General features: G+C 35.8%; 1 long non-coding RNA gene and 1 pseudogene across 1 annotated transcript in view; one reads left to right on the plus strand and one right to left on the minus strand.

Annotated features, from left to right (window-relative positions):
• LOC140639758 (uncharacterized) overlaps positions 1-22,259 on the minus strand; it is a 106,997-nt gene that overhangs the window by 58,896 nt on the left and 25,842 nt on the right. The gene's annotated exons all lie outside the window — the stretch shown is intronic.
• Positions 17,632-18,314, plus strand: LOC140640602 (peroxiredoxin-1 pseudogene; annotated as a pseudogene).

Raw genomic sequence — 22,259 nt, forward strand, 5'->3', positions numbered from 1 at the left:
TCCTACTTGATCTATGAAATATATAAAAAGGACCAATTTATGAATTATTGGAATTTCAGAGAAAAAAGAGCAGAGGGGAAAAGAACACTTTTTTTCAAAAGGTTTTTTTTTTTAAGATTTTATTTATTTATTCATGAGAGACATGGAGAGAGAGGCAGAGACACAGGCAGAGGGAGAAGCAGGCTCCATGCAGGGAGCCTGATGTGGGACTTGATCCCGGGTCTCCAGGATCACGCCCTGAGCCGAAGGCAGATGCTCAACCGCTGAGCCACCTAGGCGTCCCAAGAACACTTTTTTAAAATAAATAATGGCCAAGAACTTCCCAAATCTGGGGAGCGATTTGGATATCTAATTTCATGAAGAAACTAAACGAAAAAGAAATCTTGTCCAAGACATATAATAATAAAACTGTGAACAAAGACAAAGAGAGAATCTTAAAAACAACCAGAGAAAAAAGTTTGTAACTTACAAGAGAACCTCTATAAAGCTATCAGTAGATTTCTCAGCAGAAATCTTACAGGCTAGAAAAGAGTCCGATATATTCAAAGTGCTGAAAGAAAAAAGGCCTGCCAGTCAAGAACACTTTACCTGGCAAAGCTATCCTTCAGAAATGAAGATAAAGACTTTCCCATACAAACAAAAGCTGAAGGATCACCACTGGGTCTGCCTTCCAAGAAATGCTAAAAAGAGTTTAAGCTGTAATGAAAAGAACCTAACAAATAACATTAAAACATATGAAAATATGCAACACTCTGATATAGGCTAAATATAAGCCAAATTTGGGATCCCTGGGTGGCTAAGCGGTTTGGCGCCTGCCTTTGGCCCAGGGCATGATCCTGAAGTCCCAGGATTGAGTCCCCTGTCCAGCTCCCTGTATGGGGCCTGCTTCTCCCTCTACCTGTGTCTGTGCCTCTCTCTCTCCCTCTTTCTCTCTCTCATTCTTTCTCTCTCTCTCTATCATGAAGAAGTAAATAAAATCTTAGGGAAGGTAATAGGAATAAAGACTGGGGAAGGTAACTGCTACTTCAAATATGAGGAAAGCAATGCAAAAAAAAATGAATATAAGCCAAATTTAGAATACCCCAACTCTATACTCAATGGTATAATATGGTGGCACGGTTCACCACTTAACTTTTGTATAAAATTTAAATGATAAAGTATTGAAAATAGCTATAGCCACGCTAATTTGTTAACAAATACATAATACAAAAAGATATATTGTGACATTAAAAACATATAAGAGGGAGTAAAAGGTAGAGTTTTTGTATGCAACTGAAATCAATTTGCTATTAGCATAAAATAGAAATAGACTGGTGTATTTATAAAATGTTTAATGTAAGTCTCATGGCTTCTGCTAAATAGCAAAATCCTACAGTAGATTAACAAAAATAAAGAGAACAGAATCAAAGCATACAACTACAAAAAATCATTTCACAAAGGATGGGAAGAGGAAGAAAGGAATAAGGGACAATGAAACAGCCAAAAAACAATTAATAAAATGGCATTCATTGCGGAATACAAAATCAACATACAGAAATCAGTTGCATTTCTATATACTAACAATAAAACAACTGAAAAAAATTTTAACTCTTCCATTCACAATAACGGTGAAACAATAAGATGCTTAAGATTAAATTTAGTCAAGAAAGTAAGATTTGTATGCTAAAAGCTACAAGATTTTAATTAAAGAAATTAAATAAAATGAAAAGATATTCTGTGCTCATAACTGGAAAAATTAATGTTGTTAAAACGTCCTTACTACCCAAAGAAATCCACAGATTTAATGTAATCCCTATCAAAATGCCAGTGACATTTTTCACAGAACTAGAACAAATAATGCTACAATTTGACTTGGAATAACCAAAGCAATTTTGAGGAAGAACAGAGCTAGAGGAATCATGCTTTCAGATTTCAAACAATACTACAAAACTATAGTTCAAAACAGTCTGGTACTTTCATAAAAACAGGCACATTGAACAAATAGCCCATAAATAAACTCACACATATATGATACATTTATCTACAAAAAAGAAGACAATCAGGAATACTGTCTCTTAAATGGCATTGAGAAAACTGGACAGCCACATGTAAAAGAATGAAACTGTACCATCTTACACACTATACAAATTTAGTTCAATTTTTTTTTCAAAATTGATTAAAGGCTTAAATGTAAGGCCAGAAACCACAAAACTCTTAGAAGAAAACATCAGTGGTAAGGAACTTATCATTGGTCTTCATGACTATTTTTTTGGACCTGACTCCATCAGCAAGTGCAACAAAGGCAAAAACAAAACAAAACAAAACAATCTATTGGGACTATATCAAACTAAAAGCCTTTTGTGCAATGAAGGAAATCATCAACAAAACAAAAAGATAACCTACTGAATCGGAGAAAATCTTTACAAATGATATATCTGGTTGGTGGCTAATATCCAAAATATATAAAGAACTTACATAACTCAATAGCAAAAGAAAAAAAAAGACTTATTAAAAAATAGGCATTTTTCCAAAGAACACATATAGACGGCCAAAAAAGTACATGAAAAGATGCTCAACATCACTAGTCTTCAGAGAAATACAAAACAAAATAACAATGAAACATCATCTCACATCTGTAAGAAATGCTAAAAAAAAAAAGAAAAAAGAAAGAAAAGAAAAGATAAAACATAAGTGTTGGCAAAAAGAGAACCCTTGTGCACTGTCAGCGGGAATGTAAATTGGTGCAGCCACTATGGAAAACAATACAAAGATTCCTCAAAAAATTAAAAATCAAACTACCTTATGTTCCAGCAATTCCATTTATGGATATACATTTGAAGAAAGTGAAAACACGAACTTGAAAAATATATGCACCCCAAGTTCATTTCAGCATTATTCATAACAGCTAAGATATGGAAGCAACCTAAGTATCCAGTAATAGATGAATAGATAAGGAAGATGCAGTAGTATGTACAACAAAATATTAGCCAGCCATACAAACGAATGAAATCTTGCCATTTGCACCAATATGGATAGACCTTGAGGGTTTTTTTTTAATATTTTATTTATTTATTCATTCATGAGAGACACAGAGAGAGAGAGGCAGAGACACAGGCAGAAGGAGAAGGAGGCTCCATGCAGGGAGCCCGACGTGGGACTCGATCCCGGGTTTCCAGATCACGCAGTGGACTGAAGGCGGCGCTAAACTGCTGATCCAAAAAAATAAAAAAATAAAAAAAATAAATAAACTGCTGATCCACCCAGGCTGCCCGACCTTGAGGGTTTTATACTAGGGTAAATAATTCAGAGAAAAATAAAATGATTTCACTCATATGTGAAATCTAAAAAACAAAATAAAAACAAACAAAAAACAAAGCCAGACTCATAGAGAACAGACTAATGGTTGACAGAAGAGAAGGGGTTGAGGGGTTGGAGGGAAATGGGTGAAAAGGTACAAACTCCCAGTTATAAAACAAGTCATGGGGATGTATTGTACATTACGGGGAATATAGTCAATAATATTGTGTTAACTTTATGTAGTGACAGCCAGTAACTAGACACATGCTGATCATTTCACAATTTTTATAAACATCAAATCACTATGTTACACCCCTGAAACTAATATGATGTTGTATTTCAATTATGCTTCAGTTAAAAAGTTATTTATACTGCTCTTGCCATATATTCATACATTTGAAATTATTGCAAAATAAAACTTTAGCATTTAAAAAAGCAGAATATGACTAAGTATTTTTTAAGGTAACACTCATAATATTGTATAGATGGCAGTTAAAATATAATAAGGGGGACGTTAACTGAAAAAAAAGTCTCCAAAACAATTGTTTTTCATTTAAATTATTTATATAAAATAATGATTTAGTTTTTAAACATGATATTACATTCTTGCTGTTTTTTACTGTATGGTTAATAATGTGGCTTTATATTACATACATTATTTGGTATTTATCAGATATTACATTGAAAAATTATCTAAGATACATATTCTTAAAGTATACACTCCATTATGTAAATATAAAAATAGAGACTCTCAAACAAAACTGATTAACAGTATCCTCAAAAAAAAAAACCACAGTTAATGATTTCAACTTTTAAAATCATTTTAAGGGACACCTCGGTGGCCCAGTCAGTTAAGTATTTGCCTTTGCCTCAAGTCATGATCCCGGGGTCCTGCGATGGAACCCAAATGCGTCTCCCTGCTCAGCTGGTAGCTTGATTTTTCCTCCACCTGCTGCTCCCCTTACTTGTGCTCTCTCTTTCTGTCAAATAAATAAATAAATAATCATAAATAAATAAATAAATAAATAAATAAATAAATAAATAAAATCACTTAAAGTTTTTCTAGTTTTTTATATGAATTGGTCATTTTGAATCTTTTATAAAATAAAATTCCACCCAAAGGGGAAGATAAGTATATTAGATGAAGTGTTTATACTTACTATTTTTAAAAAATAACTATTTATCAGTGACTTCTGAAAATGACAAAATATTCAGCAAATAAATTGTATCAGTGTATAATAGACAATACGAAATGAAAGTACATGTGCACAAAAAACATTTCAGTAACATAAGAATACCATTTTTAAGGAATTTGTTATTTCCCCAAAAATCAAAATAGGATTTCATAAAAAAATACAACCTTGTTGAATAACTCATTGTTTTATGATGTAGTATTTATTTTAATCACCAGATTATAAACATAAGAACACGGTTTGTTTTTTTTGTTTGTTTTTTTTTTTACTGTTTGTCTCTGGTGCCTAGAACAATACGTGAGCAGATGTTCAAAATCAGTTTTGAATAAATAAATGAATCACATCTGGAGATGATGCACTATAATCTTTTTAATACTTAGGAATTTAAATAGTTATAAGTCAGCTCCAGTCACCAAAGTATACTGTGCTATATTTCAAATCTCAATAAAAAATAATTTGAAAAGAAAAATAATAATTTGAAAAGTTTCCCTTTTCACTTACAAAATCAACAGTTATGTAGGTGAAAAAATAATTTCATTTTTCTTGCCCTCTATTCAATAGTCTTTCCATCTTCATTCTGCTTAAAATTAAGCCCATATAGAAGCAGAAACCCAAAGACCTAAATCTGATATGTTCATTCTTATTATGGATCAGACATAGCATGAGTGCCTTTGAGGAAAAGAAATTAAGTTGCAAGGTGCTGTAGTAGTGGATTATGGGAAGAGCGTAGAAGGACAAAGAGGCAGAAGATTTTTAATCATAGGCTTTAATTTAAATCAGAAATTTCTGCTGAGAATTCCTTTGATAATTGCTTCTAATTTCTCTATCATTTGTCTTCTGTGTTTTTAGCTATGTTCATTATGGGGAAGATTTTAAATTTAAAATAATTGTGCATACTGAATTCTCTATTGCCTCAATTTTCATTTCATTACATTCCTTTAATATTATAATGAACAATGTATTCTCATGCATCCAGTTATTAAGGAACATTTGACTAGTCAAATACAACTTTAGAAACCTTACATTCTATTATTTTGGTATTCTATTTTAATGCATTCTTATAGCTTTTATTGTTTTTATTACACCAGTTTTCAGATCTAATTAATTCTGCCAGCACAATAGCTTGTTAAAATGCTTTGAGACAGTAAACAGTGGAGATGTATGCTGTGTGTATATATATACACAAACGGTTTGATTATTTTAAGCAAAGTGATTGGATGTTAATTGCTTAAAATGAGTAAATTCATTCAAAACAGTTAAATCTGCTGTGTGCACAAAAAAACTGCAAGATCAAAATAAAAATATTGGGAGCTCCATATAATGCTACTCTCTCCCAATAATATTTAAAAACAAGCAGTACATTTATATTGTACCCAGAAAGATTATTAAACAGTTTCTAGTTACAAAGAATCATATCTCATTTCTAGTGTTATATAATAGATATTGGCTATCTATTATATTAGGATTTTATTTATTTATTCATGAGAGACACAGAGGGAGAGGCAGAGACACAGGCAGAGGGAGGAGCAGGCTCCCTGCGAGGAGCCCGACGTGGGACTGGATCCTTGGACCCTGGGATCACGCCCTGAGCCGAAGGCAGATGCTCAACCGCTGAGCCACCCAGGCGTCTTACCTATTATATTAGGATGTAAATTCAGCCTAAATCAAAATCGGATTATACAAAGCAGACATCAGTAACTAAAACTCCTGTTTAAAGTGACCAGATGTCTAGGTTCCTTCTCTCTTGTTTTTACCATCCATCAAGTGTTATACTTCCCCTTTACAGCATAAACTAAAAGTTGCGCACATAACTTCCACTCACATCCCAATGGAAGACCTTTATCAATGGCCACACCTCACTGCAAGGGAGGCTGCTGTGCAGTGTCTATGCTAAGCAACCATATCCCAAATAAAACTTGAGAGAATAAGCAATAATCTCTGCCATAAGAGGTGAATACAATAAAATCTCACGAATTTATAAAATCACTTTACATTTTAAAAAGTCCTGCATCAGGCTCCTTGCAGGGAGCCTGCTTCTCCCTCTCCCTATGTCTCTGCCTCTCTCTGTCTCATGAATAAATAAATAAAATCTTTTTTAAAAAAGTAAAACTTTACTGTATGCAGCTATATGATTCAGAATTTAGAGCCTCCATGTTAAGTGGTCATAACTGAATTTCAAAAAGAAAGCAATAATCAGGGAACATATGAATTTTTTTCAACATGATTTTGAATATTGCTTAATGTAATACTAATGCAGTGGAATCAGATTTTTATTAGAATGTGCCATCCAAAAAGTTTATCATTAAAACATAATGATATGTTTGTTTTCTTACATTACTTTCCTTTGTTGGACACTGATAATTACCCAGCATCCTTTCTTCCCTTCCCCTCTTTCCTAAATAATCCCAGTTTAATTCAAGTATTCACAGAGAAAGGCTCTCTCTGGGTGTGTCATATACACACACAGGACAAGAACAAAAAAACATAGCAGATACTTCACAATCATGAAGAAAAGGAACCTGTATGAAAAGCTGCTGTTGCAGGCAGCGGAGTGGAGAGGCTAAAAGAACTTGGATCCTTGACAAGACGATTGAACTCCCAAATCAATCTACCTCGATGCTATCCCTCATAAGTAATATATTTTCTTATTTTAAAACTGGTTTAAGTCAATTTTTCAATCACTTGCTCCACAAAGCATCCTAACTGAACATTATTCCTAAATAATGGTCTTCACTACTTACAAAAGCATTGAGCAATACAGTTTCTAGAATAAACATAACTCTGAAAGACAAAATTTTAACCAAAAATTGTCAAACTTTCACAGAACAATTCCATACATATTCTAAGTAAGTGTGTATGGGACTAAAATGATGCAACTTAAATTTTAGATGATCAAATGAATACATTGTAATTTTCAAGGCATTGATTTCAATAAAAATTCACTGGAATCTGTAAAATTTCTCGCCTAACATGTATTAGTATGACCTTCTGAAGTTCAACTGAGGGGGGATCCCTGGGTGGCGCAGCGGTTTAGCGCCTGCCTTTGGCCCAGGGCGCGATCCTGGAGACCTGGGATCGAATCCCACATCGGGCTCCCGGTGCATGGAGCCTGCTTCTCCCTCTGCCTGTGTCTCTGCCTCTCTCTCTCTCTCTCTCGCTCTCTGATGACTATCATAAATAAATAAATTAATTAAAAAAAAATTTTTGAAGTTCAACTGAGTACAGATACAGTCATTAAATCAAAGACAGATGCCTATTTGTCTAGCACTAAAAAACTAAGTGTTTTCCTGCTAAGATATGTCTACCAATGTATTTTTAAGGTGTTTTTATTATTATTATTAGGCTTATCTTTCCACAAGAAGAATTCTGGAAGCTTATCTATTTTCACAGACCAGAAGTGCTGCATTATTTAAATGGAACTTCAAATGTTCTCACTTTGCAGTAGGAATTGCCCTTAAAAGGTCTTACAATAGTTAGATTCTATTGCAAACAAGCATTTATTTCCATGATTGAAAGAAGAAACTATTATATACTATCTGACTGGGTTTCTTTCTTTCTTTTTTTTTCTCAGCCTTCCTTCTTCTTTGTGATTACTATTCATGACTTATTTACAATTTATTACACTCTGTATCACAAGACACATCATTATAATTGTTAGTCCTATTTAAGGTTTTGAAAGGGAGTGAAAGAGATAGATGTTTGAGACTTTTGAATAAGAAGCAAAGTAATATTAACATGTTATTGAATGTCAGCTGCTTGAGTAAAACAGATGATCCAATGATTTCTAAAGGGAACACATTCTGGGCTGAGATAGTGTTAACATAACTAACTAAGGCCTCTTAAAAGAATGAAAATAAACATTGATGGGCAACTTATAACTTCACAGAGAACGTACTTCTCAGTTCACAGCAATTCACTATAAATTGGTTCCCTACCTGTTAAAAGTAAAAGATTAAAAAAAGCATTGATATATTCTAGCACACTTGCTAACAAATTATATAACTGAATTACCTCTCAGACTGAAACAAAAGAAAAAGTTGTATCACAGCTACAAAGGATAAAGAAATAGAAATTGCAGGGGTGGAGGAAGGAGAAAATTATACATTTGTTTGGACTCATAGAAAGATAATTTTTTCCTTATATACAAGTAAGCTTGTAAATAAATAAAGACATAATATATTTCACATAATTTAGTAATGCTTTCAGAAATCATCATGATAAGATGCCAATATTACATTTGGTTAAGAGCATAAAACCAGAATACTGGGGTTTAAATCTTGGGCTTACCCCTTACTGATTGTGTGCCTTTAGACAAATTAATGAACACCCCTGGTCCCCAATTTCCTCACCAGCAAATTGGAAATAATAATAGTAAATAGCTTATAGGGTTGTTACAAGGATTAAAGAGTAAATAAAGGTAATTATTTAGAGCAGTGCATGTACTCAAAAAAACATAAACTAATATTAGTAACTTTATAAACATTAAAATTGTCAATTCATTCTGTATACATAAGAAATGTTAACCAAAAGCATACTTTAATGTTTTTCTATTTTAATTTTTAGTGGTCATACAAATACATAATGATATGTGATTCTATCCGATAGCCTTGTTGAGAGCAAAATGTAAACCTGCAGTCTCTTTCCTTACTTGTCTAAATATTGATTTCCTCCAGTATATATATTTTAAGTAGTGAATATACTGGTTATACTCACAAAGTGTAAGCACCTCAAAAATCTAAAAAGCTTTATTTTAAATATATTCATCATATTTAATATATCCCAACCACTTGGCACTTCATCAAAGATAAAAATAATAATGTTTACTAGATATTTTCAACTAGTGTATTGGGTATTCTATTTTCACTTAATACATTTAATTTTTTTTTTCTTGAAAGAGAAGAGTTGGGTAGGGCAAGGGGTGGGGTAGGGCAGAGGGAGAGGGAAAGAGAGAATCTTAAGCAGGTTTTACACCAGCATGGAGCCAGACTGGGCTTCATCTTATAACCCCGAGATCACAACCTGAGCCAAAATCAAGAGTTAACTGTTTAACCAAGTGAGCCACCCAGCAGCCCCCCTAGATTGTCTTTAAATAACAGCTATTTCAATTTGACCTAAGTAAGCAAAATTCATTCATTTTAATCACATTGTTCCCAAAACATTCTGCTTCCCAAATTACAAGTATTGAGATACCACAGTGTTTCCATATAGCTTGTTACTTTGTATTTGGAAGTCAAACATTATTCATAATCATCAACTACTTATCCACATACCAGCCAGATTCAGGGCATCTCTTGGGCTGTAGGTAAGTAAGCCAAAGAACTTTAGAACTGGAAGGACCTCAGAATGTGTTGGGCAACTCTCTTTTTTCATTGGTGAAGAAACTGATGCCCATTAAATGAATCAAGAAAAGAGAGAAGCTAAAGATCACTGGTTTTGACAAGGCAGAAATTTCAGATTCCTGTTCACTACATTCCACTGCTTAATATTTGCAGAGTCCCTGTCCTCAGGTTATGGCCAATTTACTAGGAAACTTGTTTTTCTGTAGAACAGCAAATGGATTTGATCCTAAGGGTATTGTTATGGCCTTTCATAAGGTTGTACTGAGACCTACAGAGGGTCCTGTCTTCAACTCCACTAAAGATACAGTGTTATTAATAGATTAAAAAAAAAGATGATATCCATAGTCCTATCTAAAGTTTGTGATAGAATCATTATGTTATCCTGATTAAAGAAATTGCTCTCCTTTGGTCAATCTGCCCCAGCTATTATCTGAGAACATGTAATCAAAAAGTGCTGGATGACATGTTCTAACAAGAAAAGATGCAGTTGTGAGTTATTAGAAGATGATGGTTGAAAAAAAAACAGTAAGAAAAAAACAAACTGCAATAAGATATTCTTGTATCCTGACATATTTCTTGGAACACTCACAATTTTAATCTTTTAATCAATCAGAATATTTATGTTATATATGTCCATTTTGCTTTACAGGCAGTGACAATTAGAGGATGATCTTTTCTAAAGACTAAAGATGAGGGTTGAGCATCTACCTAATGAATCTTATCTGTGTAGAGACCAAACCCTAGAATTCTGTAGGAAATTTCACTTATTTTTCAATTGCTATTTTTAAACTGAACATACTGATTAATTGCCTTAATATTCAATTCTCTTTGTTAATACAAATTCAACCACAGAAAGGCCAGTAATTAAGGAGCACTTAAAATGGGGAGAATTTCCATATCTCTTTGACTCCTATTTGACAAAATGGTTTTTTGCTATTTCTTAAGACTCATTTGTATGACCATAATTGGTGAAAGTAATAGGCACACTTACATACAAATTTGGCAGAATATGAATGTCTAAATAATTTGAATATGTACAAGGTTTTTATGACTCTCCATTCTCTTTGCCATACGAGACAGATAGTGTACTATCCCCTCCTTCCAGGACTATCTTAAACATTATGCCCTTTGGTTCAAGGAAAAATAGATAATACCTTTGTTGGTAATGATTCAGATTCTGCTTTTATGGTAATCAATATCAAATGTGAAAAAATAAAGGGAAAGTAGAGTTTAAGAGAGGATGTGGATTGCAGATTCCTCTAAATGTGAAGTAAGAGAGGTCTGGACATGATACTGTAGATAGAAAACCCAAAAGAATCCACCCCAAGATTGCTAGAACTCATACAGCAATTTGGCAATGTGGCAGGATACAAAATCAATGCCCAGTAGTCAGTGGCATTTCTATACACTAACAATGAGACTGAAGAAAGAGAAATTAAGGAGTCAATCCCATTTACAATTGCACCCAAAAGCATAAGATACCTAGGAATAAACCTAACCAAAGAGGTAAAGGATCTATACCCTAAAACCTACAGAACACTTCTGAAAGAAATTGAGGAAGACACAAAGAGATGGAAAAATATTCCATGCTCATGGATTGGCAGAATTAATATTGTGAAAATGTCAATGCTACCCAGGGCAATTTACACACTTAATGCAATCCCTATCAAAATACCACGGACTTTCTTCAGAGAGTTGGAACAAATTATCTTAAGATTTGTGTGGAATCAGAAAAGACCCCGAATAGCCAGGGGAATTTTAAAAAAGAAAACCATAGCTGGGGGCATCAAAATGCCAGATTTCAGGTTGTACTACAAAGCTGTGGTCATCAAGACAGTATGGTACTGGCACAAAAACAGACACATAGATCAATGGAACAGAATAGAGAATCCAGAAGTGGACCCTCAACTTTATGGTCAACTAGTATTCGACAAAGCAGGAAAAACTATCCACTGGAAAAAAGACAGTCTCTTCAATAAATGGTGCTGGGAATACTGGACAGGCACATGCAGAAGAATGAAACTAGACCACTCTCTTGCACCATACACAATGATAAACTCAAAATGGATGAAAGATCTAAATGTGAGACAAGATTCTATCAAACACAGGCAACACCCTTTTTGAACTTGACCACAGTAACTTCTTGCAAGATACATCCATGAAGGCAAGAGAAGCAAAAGCAAAAATGAACTATTGGGACTTCCTCAAGATAAGAAGCTTTTGCTCAGCAAAGGATACAGTCAACAAAACTAATAGACAACCTACAGAATGGGAGAAGATATTTGCAAATGACATATCAGATAAAGGGCTAGTTTCCAAGATCTATAAAGAACTTATTAAACTCAACAGCAAAGAAACAAACAATCCAATCATGAAATGGGCAAAGACATGAACAGAAATTTCACCAAGGAAGACATAGACATGGCCAACAAGCACATGAGAAAATGCTCCACATCACTGGCCATCAGGGAAATACAAATCAAAACCACAATGAGATACCACCTCACACCGGTGAGAATGGGGCAAATTAACAAGGCAGGAAACAACAAATGTTGGAGAGGATGTGGACAAAGGGGAACCCTCTTGCACTGTTGGTGGGAATGTGAACTGGTGCAACCACTCTGGAAAACTGTGTGGAGGTTCCTCAAAGAGTTAAAAATAGATCGATCTGCCCTACAACCCAGCAATTGCACTCCTGGGGATTTACCCCGAAGATACAGATGCAGTGAAACGCCGGGACACCTACATCCTGATGTTTATAGCAGCAATGTCCACAATAGCCAAACTGTGGAAGGAGCCTTGGTGTCCATCGAAAGATGAATGGATAAAGAAGATGTGGTCTATGTATACAATGGAATATTACTCAGACATTAGAAACGACAAATACCCACCATTTGCTTCAACGTGGATGGAACTGGAGGGCATTATGCTGAGTGAAGTAAGTCAATCGGAGGACAAACATTATGTGGTCTCATTCATTTGGGGAATATAAAAAATAGTGAAAGGGTATAAAGGGGAAAGGAGAGAAAATGAGTGGGAAATATCAGAAAGGGAGACAGAACACGAGAGACTCCGAACTCTGGGAAACAAGGGGTGGTAGAAAGGGAGGTGGGCGGGGGCTGGGGGTGACTGGGTGACGGGCACTGAGGGGGGCACTCGATGGGATGAGCACTGGGTGTTATGCTATATGTTGGCAAATTGAACTCCAATAAATAAATAAATAAATAAATAAATAAATAAATAAATAGGTCTGGAGATCCACAGCAGTGAGGAAAGTCACCCATTACCCTTGGAAAAATTCTTGAGAGGAAGACTGTGATACCTAAGAGAAGAATACTGTGTGGTCCTTCTAAAAAGTTTGTACCAAGGCACAATTCAGCCAACTGAGATGATGCTGGGTTGGCCAATATTCTTTGATCTAAGAAAAATATAGATGCAGCAATAAGCTGATAGACCCGAAATATTCATTCTTAATGGTAATCAGTATTGATGGATGATTAATGATTTGTAATCCTCCTTTGACCTCCAAACCATAGCACAATTCTCATTGAAGCTTAAGAAGGAAAAACTTTATTTTACCCTTCACCCAGTGATCAGGCTGTGCTTGACAGAATATCACATGAGGGCAGCCAAGCTTAAAAGGCAGATAAGTGACACCCAGGGAAGAGACTGGTGGAGTAGTTCTGAGAACAGATAATACGCACACCAGACCAAATGGTACTATATTCACTCATAATAAGAAAGTAGAGAAAGTGTGCACAAGATCCAATCCATTGGAGTGTACCACTCCTAGGACAACAAATTCATTCCACAGCTATCACAGGCAGTGTGGATGCATGAATCCCAGTTTTTGCTGAATTACAAGGACGTTACCCTCTCCCCTATTGCATCTGAAATACAGAAAGTTTTTGGTGTGCCTATGGGCCATTGAAACATGTATTTTTTTTTAAGATCTTATTTATTTGGAGACAGAAAGAGAGAGTGTGTGTGAGGCAGGGGGATGGGAGGGCAGAGAGAGAGGGAGAAGCAGACTCCTCTGCTAAGCAGGGAGCCCTATATGAGATCATGACCTGAGCCCAAGCAGATGCTTAACCAACTGAGCCACCCAGGCACTCCTGAAATCTCTTTATTATTTTTTAAAGATTTTATTTATTCATGTGAGACACACGGAGAAAGAGACAGAGACATAGGCAGGGAGGCCGATGTGGAAGTTCCCTCCTTTGTGGAACTCAATCCCAGGACTCCAGTATCACACCCTAGGCCGTAGGCAGGCACTCAACAGCTGAGCCAGCCATCCAGGTGTCCCTGAAACATCTCTTTAAATAGAACAAAGGAGTACATATTGAGTCTGACACAAGGAAAGATATTCTCATCCAAGGCAGTAAGCCCAGAAAGACAGTGAGGGTCCCTATCTCTTGGTAAAGGAAGTAATCCAGGCCTGAGGATCATTCTTAGGCAGCCAAGATGAGATTGAAAGACTGAGGCAGGAGACTGCCTTTCCTAACAGGTTTCAAGAAGTATATCTGGATCACGACATAACCAATTTTTTAAAAGATTTTATTTATTTATTTGAGAGAGAGAGCACAAGTAGGCAGAATGGCAGGCAGAGGAAGAGAGAGGCAGGCTCCCCTCTGAGCAAGGAGCCTAAAGCAGGGCTCCATCCCAGGACCCCAGGATCATGACCTGAGTCAAAGGCAGATGCTTAACCAACTGACCCACCCAGGCATCCCAATTTAACTGCTTTTTAAATAAATAAATAAATGTGATGTGTCCTGCAGAAATTAAAACCTTCTGAACACACATTCAGAGGCAGCTAACAACACCAACAAAATAATTCTCTCCTCCATCTTCTATGTTTGCTCTTACTCCTTTTTCTCTATAACCACTATTTCCCCAGTTAGAATTTAAAAAGCCATCCTAGTCTCCTAGTCTTTGCTAACCTCCTCTCTAGTTTTTGCTCATGTACACGGCCAACCTTTATTTTTTTTTAAAGATTTTATTTGTTTATTCATGATAGTCACAGAGAGAGAGAGAGAGAGAAGCAGAGCGAGAAGCAGGCTCCATGCACCGGGAGCCTGAACGTGGGATTCGATCCCGGGTCTCCAGGATCGCGCCCTGGGCCAAAGGCAGGCGCCAAACCGCTGCGCCACCCAGGGATCCCACGGCCAACCTTTAGTAAAATCTGATGACCATCTACCTGAATCTTCCATCATCCTTAACATCTTCACTACTCTCATTACTTCTACTTCTCACTACATCTAGTCACTTCCTTTCACTAAACTAAATTCTCACTACTTCCTGACATCTTACAGTCTGCTTCAATGGGTGATAGCGAAGACCAGTAACTTAAAAACTATAGGTTTTCACCACTCTCTGAGAGTAGAGTGCTCCTATGTAAGCTTTTATAAGCTAAAACGGCATAAAATGAAGAAGTAATCACCATTGCGTAAAAAATGAAAAGTCTCTTCACATTTCTTTTGAGATAGTGAAAGCAGGTATTAATGCAGGTCTTTTGCAGAAGGGAACTTTAGGAAAGCACGAGAAACCTATATTTGCATTTGTGCAAGAAAGCTATCGATTATATATGGCCACATATTCTAATAATGTTTTACTCAATATCAGTAACTCTTTTGGACTATCTCTTTTTCTTATTCTTTCTTCTTTTTTCATCTCATTCTAACGTACTAGCTTCCCAAATGTACCCCCACACACACCCAGAGCTGTGTACCCACACAAACATGCATGCACATGAACATACATACACATAAACACACAGAGCCATTTCATCCACTTTGACTTAGTGACTTACAATGATGATTTTTATGGAGAAAAAATTTAAGACCAATCATAAATAACAATAGTGTCTTTAAATACACTATATAGATTCATAATTTCACATAATTATATAGCCAGCCAGCACATATTGCTTGGTTGACTAAATTCAGAAAATAAATGGTTAAACTGCTGGTAGCTTAAAAATAGTTGTTTGCTATTTTATTGTAGGCTATAATAATTATTTGGAGAGACCACTCGTGCTGGTGGCAGTTACTGGTTATCAATAATTAATCCCCTTTGGGCTCTAAGGGATTAACCACTTCTTAACTTCCTCTTAATCATTTATCTTGAACTCTTTTGCTCTACATTTCCTTGACATACGTACATACATGAGTCCTCTTTCTATCACAGAGCAATATTAATTATACAAGCATAGAAAATCTTCTCATTAAAGTCCTGAAGCTCATTAGGGAAGTTTAAGTTATTCTAACACTTCCCTGATATTGTTGTATCCATGTAGTGAAGAGTGCTGACTTTCCTGCCAGTTAATTGTCTTATATGAGTTGACCTAAAGACCAAAAGTGCATATTCTATGCTGAGTAGAAGATGGAGTTGTAGCTGTTTTTACTAAAGCAACTAATTAATGTCTCTGCCAAAACACTATTCTTCCTTTAGTGCTATTACAGTAGCACATGCTTGTAAGCTCATTACAGACATGCTTCATTTTGTACAACGGATGCATTTCTGAAAAGTCAAAGATATTTGGAACCCATATGAGGTGCACAGAAGATTTGAGGCTAAAGGAAACCTATGCAAAATAATTTGTTAAAGGAAGCACTCTGAGGTATACAGCTATCCTCTAATGGATAAATTTTCTTATAAAGTCATTGTGGGAACACAAAAATAATATTCTGTTAAGCTGAAAGAGCATTGGCAAGACAAAGACTGCAATGCAAAAAAAGGAAAGGAAAAAGGCATAGAGTCAAAAATACGACAGGCAGATTTGGCAATGTCTGAATGTGGTCAGTGAAAGGAGAAAGTCTCACCTTCAGAAAGCAAGCCCACCTAAGACTGATTGTCAAGGAATTTCAGAAATCATCTAAAGCAATAGTGAACAATTAGGGAAGCTGTTGAAGAAAGAGAAAAAAGACTCTTATGTAGTCTACCCAAGTGGAAAGTATACACATAAAAGATTTCCTCTCTCAATGAGTCAATGCAATAGAAAAGGCATTCATGAAATTAACTAAAGTGAGTATCAATTTTAAAGTTCCAAGTCTTTCAAACTAAAGAGTAAATAGCTTGACAAATGTGAACTTTTTTTTTTTTTAAGTTGCAGGGCAACCATGGGATTAAACAAGCTAAACAAGTATAATTTTCCCACAAGCCTTTACTTACTAAGTATATTAGCATATATGGTAAATCTTCAACAGAAAGAGTGTTTCCCAAATTTAACCCATAGAAATTTTTGTTACAATTATTACCAGGATTAAAGATTAGAGTACCATAAATTATCATAAAGTTGTACTGAAATACAAATAAAGATTATATTAAAAATGACATTAGGAGATGAAATAATTAAGTCTAAGTAGTTGATTAAATTTCATTTAACATATCAAGACTTGGGCAGCCCGGGTGGCTCAGCGGTTTAGTGCCGCCTTCAGCCCAGGGTGTGATCCTGGAGACCCTGGATCGAGTCCCACATTGGGTCCCCTTCATGGAGCCTGCTTCTCCCTTTGCCTGTGTCTCTGCCTGTGTGTGTGTGTGTGTGTGTGTGTGTGTGTGTGTGTGTGTGTCTAATGAATAAATAAATAAAATTTAAAAATAAAATAAAATATCAAGACTTTAGTATTCATGTGGGACTGGACACATAGCTAGTGTAGAAAAATGTCTATGTTTGACATGACTACAAAGAGAAGAAATGCATGTGTGCCAACTAGAAAAAAAAAATGGGTTTGCCACTGCTAACAGTAGCAATGCGTTAAGAAATGTATAGTGTCTTCCTCCTGACTAGTCTTTGGAGTGTTCTGTCTCAGAGCTGCCAAGTCAAGATGTCTTCAGGAAATGTCAAAATTGGGCACTCTACCCCCAACTTCAAAGCCATGGTTGTTATGTCAGATGGCCAGTTCAATGATATCAGCCAATCTGACTACAAAGGAAAATCGATTGTGTTCTTCTTTTACCCTCTTCACTTCACCTTTGTGTGGCCTGCAGAGATCATTGCTTCCAGTGACAGAGCAGAAGAATTTAAGAAACTTAACTGCCAAAAAAACAAAAACAAAAAACAAACAAAAAAGAAACTCAACTGCCAAGTGATTGGTGTGGATTCTCATTTTTATTGCTTGGCATCGATCAACATACCCAGGTAACAAGGAAGACTGGGATCCACGAACATTCCTAATACCCATGAACATGGTATTAGATCTCAAGTGTACCAGCATTCAGGACTATGGAGTCTTAAGGCTGTTGAAGGTATTTTGTTCAGGGGCACCTTTATCATTTGGTGATAAAGGTACCCTTCAGCAGATAACTGTGAGTGACCTCCCAGTGGGCTGGTCCCTGGATGAGATTCTGAGACTTCCAGTTAACTGACAAGCATGGGGAAGTGTACTTAGCTGGCTAGAAGCCTGACAGTGATACCATCAAGCCTGATGTCCAGAAGAGCAGAGAATATTTGTCTAAGCAGAAGCGAGCACTGGGCCATTTTAGGGCAGGCTGCAGAGGGCAGCCATGAAGACAGAACCTCCTTTGCACTATTGCCATGCTTAAAACACAAGACTTCAGACTCCGTACAGATGTTGTACAGGACAGGACAGGCCTTTCCTCCAGGGGTTGAGGAGGCCAGTTTCTTCCTCTAGGGAGAATGGCCTGAGCTATGGCTATGGGGCAGGTCAACTGCTGTATACAGTAGTCGGGCATCATTTTTTATCTTTTGTTGCTTCTATTAAACTTGAACTGAGGGAAAAAAAAGCAATATGTGGAGAAATGAATTCTATATGGCTGATTGACATCCTGCAGATTAAAATTCGGCTGAATGTATGTAGTCACAAGCCTCTATAGGTTTGAGCATGAAAAATAAACAAAAGGTAGAGAAGATCTAACTCCCAAGGGTTGCCAAACTGTTGTAGTTTCCTTAGCACATCCCAAGTATCACACAACTTGTAAAGTGTTCTTTACTATTTATACACATTGTTGCTTCATACAACATAGAAATTCCTGTATCATAGTATGTAAGCTGGGTTATAAAAGCCTCAAACTTTTCAATTACCACCTATAGACAGGATCCTATTAAGATTGTATTTATTTATTTATTTATTTGAGAGAGAGTGCACAAGCAGGGTGAGCGGCAGAGGGAGATGACATGATCCTTTTTTACAAACATATAACCAATATGATTTGTGGTCTCAGGCCAGATTTTTTTTACTTAAAACTCGGATTTTGACTGAAACATCTGGGTGGGTAGCGAACAAGAGAAATCTGTGGGGTAAGGGTGAGGAGTTGAAGAGTTGGGTTTTACCACACTGGTACATGTAGGTGAAGATTTTTAGTAAGCAAATGAACATCCACATCTGAAGTTCAAAACTAAGTTGACTAAAGATTTGGAATTCACTAACAACTGATAGAAAATGAAGCCAGTGAAGTTGTGAAGATCATTCAGATGGGCTGTTTAGTATATAATAATATGAGAAAAAGTCTAAGGAGAGAAAAGCTCATTATTTAATGCTTAACCAGAGAAAAGCAAGAACTCCTTTCAGAATGACAATTGAACAAAGCCTGTTTTATATGAAAGTACATCATATTATTGCCTTTCATTTAGTTTATTTTCTCAGGCCTTGCAAATCACACATACACACAAACACACACACACACACACATGCAGAGTTCATAATTGTGGTTGTGGTACAAGAATGCTATAATAGCAAAAATGTTTACCCAATATTTACTGTGTGCCAGGCAATGTGCTAAGTGTTTTATATAAAGTAAATCATTTAATCTTCATAATAGCCTATTCTAGTCACTTGTTGCCATTAGTGAACTAAACTAAAGGTTGATGTTTTAAAACAACAGCCATTTATTATATTTCATGTTGATTAAATCAGTTAAAAACTCAGACAGGGTTAGGATTGATGATACTTATACTCCACATGGAGGCAGCTGAGGTCATTATATGGTATTCAGTTGGTAGATGGGCTGTTCTGAAAGGTCCTAGAGGCTTAACACACATGTGATATACCTTGACTGGAATGGCTGGAAAGCTGAGTTCAGCTGGTACTGGTATCCAGAAGACTTACACATGATGTCTCCAGTGTGGCTGTTAAGAGTAGTCAAATTTCTTATATGATTGTTAAGGACTCTGAGAGACAGTTTTCCAAGGCAAGAATTCAAAAAGGGATGAGTAAAAGTTGCATAGCTTCAGATCTAGCCTTATAAATCCCAGAATCTCACTTCCATTGCAGTCTATTCATTAAGAGCTTCACAAAGGACAACTCAGACTCAAAAAGATGAAAATTGGACTTTACCTTTCAAAGGAAAGAGTAGCAAAGTATTTATAGCCATCTTTAGTCTATCACAAAGCCCTGTATGATAAATATGATTATTAATACATATTGTGAAGCAATTGTTGTAGAATAGCTATGGCCATTCAGAGGTGGAAAATAGTCTGATTTGCATTAATACTTTATATAGAATATTCTCTCTGCCATGACTACCCTTCTAACCGACTATGCAGCTGCATGACCACCTTTCAAAGTTCAACCTCAAATATTACATCCTCCTGAAGCCCGTCTTCAATCTCCAAACTCTGTGTAAACTCTCAGCCCTTTGTGTCTCTATTTTATATTGTTTACATTTATCTCAGGATACTCACCTTACCCCACTTAATATTATAGTTATATTCAGACTTGTCTAATCTCTCCTCTGTTAACCAGACATTTGTTTTACTCATCTTTGGCTCTTCTTTAGCACATAGCATTTAAAAAATGAATTGATAATTACTCATGAATTAATGTTGGATGTGAATCTATTAAGGAAGTATCAGATATCCATTTAATATTTACTTATTGTTTATTATACACCAGAAACTAGGTATAGAAAGGTTAATAAAACATGGCCCACCACTTTACAAGAGTTGACAACATAGTTGTCTGTAAGATCTAAACCCAGGGTAGGGGATCCCTGGGTGGCTCAGCGGTTTGGCGCCTGTCTTTGGCCCAGGGCGCGATCCTGGAGTCCCAGGATCAAGTCCCGCGTCGGGCTCCCTGCATGGAGCCTGCTTCTCCTTACTCCTGTGTCTCTGCCTCTTTCTCTCTCTATATCTATCATAAATAAATAAATCTTTAAAAAAATAAAAATAAAAAATAAACCTAGGGCAGCCCGGGCTGGCTCAGCAGTTTAGCACCGCCTTTGGCCCAGGGCGTGATCCTGGAGACCCCGCGTCGGGCTCCCACATCTTTAAAGGAAAAAAAAAAAATTCTAAACCTAAAACTTAGAGCTCAAGAATTCACACCAGTACAGTTATGGGCAGCCATGACCATGTCTTGAATCCAATTTAAAGTGACAGATTTACCTAGCACAAACTTTAAACTTTTATTTATTTACTTTACAATTTACAAAGGCCTAAACATTCAGAAAATCTCAAAACAAGCAGGACCTATTTTTTGTTAGGACCTATTTTTTGTTCAGTTAGGGGAAAAGGTCTTCTTCCTTCATCACCAAGCCATCTTATCTGCAATTTATTTAAAGTTCAGGGCTGAAAATAAATGTTAACATTTGACTGACAACTTCAAAATATCAATGATAGATCAATACCCTTATTAACAAAAGCATGTTAATTAAATCATATTTCACCAAGCCTTTGGATGTATCACCAATATATTTTATTATTAAGGTGCTATATAAATTTAAAAATCTCTTCATCAAAATTTTTAGCATGATTAATGAAAATTAAATCTTGGTATTGTCAATTCACTATTGTTTGTCCATGAAGTTGTTTCTTTTTCTTTTTTCATTAAATCACCAATAATAATTTTCTAACTTAAAAATGAAGACTAAAAATTCAGGCAATGTTGCATGTCTTCTGCACATAAATTCTTTTAGTGGGCATGATCAGTTCTAATTTATCCTGTATAAATCAGTTTGAACTCAAAGTGACCCTCTGTGAAGAACAATTCCACAAATTAATCTCATCTTTCAAGCAAAAAATCCTTTTGTGTCCATTTCCCTAATCAGTGGACCTGTTCACAGCTACTTCAAGCATTCTGCTTGCTCATATCAAAGTGAAACCTCAAGAAACTCAAGAACAAATTCAGCCAATATAAAATTATTATAAAGTTTAAAGCATTAATCTTGCAGAGAAAGCTGAATTTTAGCAAGGCAAACCCTTCAGCCAAAACAAATAATTTCTAATTGACAATTTAAGCAAATGTTAGTAAATAATGGTAATGAGGGGTTTCTTGGGTCTGTTGGAGACTTGCTACATGCAAAAAGTCATGTTACATCAAAACATAAATTTGGTCATAATATAAAATTAGAGGATAATAACTACCCTACACAGATGGACACCATTCTCTTTTCTTTCTAACAATAATGTATCTAATATTCTATCTCAGTAGAAGAATGAATTATTAACCATAAAGAAAGCCTTATCTTTTATTTCTCTGACAAATCTCCCATTAAAAGT

The sequence above is a fragment of the Canis lupus genome, chromosome 9 (genome assembly GCF_048164855.1).
Source record: "Canis lupus baileyi chromosome 9, mCanLup2.hap1, whole genome shotgun sequence".
NCBI lineage: Eukaryota > Metazoa > Chordata > Mammalia > Carnivora > Canidae > Canis > Canis lupus.